Below are 2,648 nucleotides of genomic sequence, written 5' to 3'. Positions count from 1 at the left end.
GTCTGGGTCTCTTGCGCGTGCGGGTGGTGGGCAGGGACTTGACTCTAGGTCCTGCAGTGCGCCCCAGACTCTGATAGGAGGGAGATTTTCATATACATTTTACTAATTTTCTTTCATCTCTGACACTTCTATTATAGAGAAAGGGCAAATAGTAATATTAAAATATTTTATCTAATTAATTCCCTTTTAATGTGCATGAATTTTGTGCACCGGGCCACAAAATAAATGTCCTGCACTCTGGTGAGTTCTGGAGCTGCAAAGCTCTTTGCCCTCAAGGAGCTCTCAGAAATGTAAACAGATAATAATACAACATTATTATTGCCATAATAAGGATATGTATAAAGTATGATTCGGACACAATTAAGGATTAATTAATTTTCCCTGGGAGAGACTAATCATTTGTTATGGAAAGAATGATCAACAAAAGTTTGGATAATAAATATCTATGAAATATCCTTGAAGGGCGAATGAGACTTAGATAACTAACTGGAGAAGAGGAAGAGCATTTACGATGTAGAGGAGGAAAAGGACAGGGCGTGTTTCAGGAACCTGCAAGTAGTTAGCATACTGGAGAGCAGAGAATAGGAGATGATACTGGAAAGATGAGGCCTACAATAAATATAGTGCTAAGCACCTGGGCTAACCAGAAAGGGTTTTAAAGACTGATGTAGTATATTTAGATATTTAAAAAGATTAATCAGCAGTTCGTAGAAAAGAATAGAGGAGTCAAAACTGAAGGCAAGCAAAACAGTAAGGGATTGTTGTGGAAAATCAGACGAGAGATTATAATAGCTTAAAATAAGCAGACACAGTGGGAATGGAAAAAGCAACAGATTGGAAAGTTGTTACAATGATAGAATCAACAAGACTTAAATGACTTATTAAATGTGTTGTACATGGTAGAGATGAAGGCTCTCATGTAGAAGAGGTCATTCTTGTCCAGAGAGCTTTCATTAGTGCCAACTCTGAACATTAGTAATGGTTGGTGTGCAGTTTAGAAAAGGAGCCTGTTGGATGGAGTGTCGTCCTATGTAATGAAGGGTTGTGGGTTTGATTCCTGGTCAGGGTACATATCCAGGTTTTGGGTTTGATCTCCAGTCAAGTACTTGTGGGAGGCAACCGACGATGTTTCTCTCTCTCTCTCTCTCTCTCTCTCTCTCTCTCTCTCTCTCTCCCTTCCTCTCTCTCTAGAATCAATCAATGATCCTTGAGTGAGGATTAAAAAGTTAATTAATTAATTAATTAAAAGAGCCTAAATCTAGAAGCAATAAGATAGAATGATGAATTAGTCATTACTGCCAAGGATGCAGAATGGGAGAACACTAGAACATGAGAGGTATTTAACATTTCTATTCTCAGGCAGAGGAAACATAAAAATGTACTGTGTGTTTCCTTTTATTTTCTTAATCCTTACCTGAGGATATATTTTTATTGATTTTTCTTCTTTTTTCTTTAGAGATAGAGGAAGCGGGAGAGAGAGACATCGATTGGTTGCCTCCCCTACATGCCTCAACTGGGGATTTAACCCTCAAGCTAGGTATGTGCCCTGATTGGGAATCAAAACCAAAACCTTTTGGTGAATGGGACAATGCTCCAACTAACTGAGCCACCCAACCAGAGCAGTGTGTTCCCATTTTTAAAAATTCAAGAACAGGCAAAACTAATCTTTGTTTATAGAAGTCGGAATAGTGGTCATTTCTGGGTGGGAATGTAAATATGGACTAGCAAGGGGTAAGGGAAACCTTCTAGAGTTTTAGAAATGTTCTAGATCTTGATACACTGCATTGTACACTAAAGTTTTGTACTCCTTACTATATGAATGTTATACATCAATAAAAAGGTGAAAAGGTAGCATGTGTTAAATAATGGCAAGTAGTCTGATGGAGATAAGGAAGAAAGGTTAGCAGATTACTGGAAGATAAAGTTAGAGAGGTAGAATGACAACAAAGTATGAAGGGTCTTGGGAGTCATATTAAAGAGCCTTGGATCTGATCCTGCAGGCATTGGGGAACATCTCAAGTTTTGAAGGAGGAGACGTATAAGCTCATATTTCTGTTTTGTCTGTGCAGAATCTGCATGGAGAGTGAAATACGGAGAACAGTTTCTCTGAGCCAGGTAGGATTACAGACCCGGTATGTTCTTGACTAAAGGGGTATCAATTTTATATCCATCCTTGGAAATCACGAAAGACAGAATTCAATAGTTACCTATGAAAGCACTTGGCAAATGACTTAATTCAAACATTAAATATATATATTTTTTATAAATCAAACATAACCACATTGCAAAATTTCAAGCCTAAAGAAAAGAGGCATAAACTACCTATAATCCCACCACAGCAGTATTAGCATTTTGGTATACTGGATTTCTTACCAGTCTTTCTCTTTATTTTTAAAGTTAGCTATTCAAGAAAAGGCAACTGGTTGATAGAATAATAACAGGGGTCAGATATGGAGAGGCATAACCCAAACTAATCTCTGAGCATATTTTGGCAGGAGCAAGGCAGAATTTAAAAGAAAACCAAATCAGAAATACATGACTAAAATGAAGAAGCAAAGGGCAAGATTGCAAAGGATGAGAAGGTTCAAGAGTATGTATGGGGAAGTTCCTTTTATGGGTATATTGTGAGGCTGAGTGTAGTTGTTTAA

Source organism: Plecotus auritus (genome assembly GCF_963455305.1).
Source record: "Plecotus auritus genome assembly, chromosome: 2".
Classification (NCBI taxonomy): Eukaryota; Metazoa; Chordata; class Mammalia; order Chiroptera; family Vespertilionidae; genus Plecotus; species Plecotus auritus.
This window is presented reverse-complemented; position numbering follows the sequence as displayed.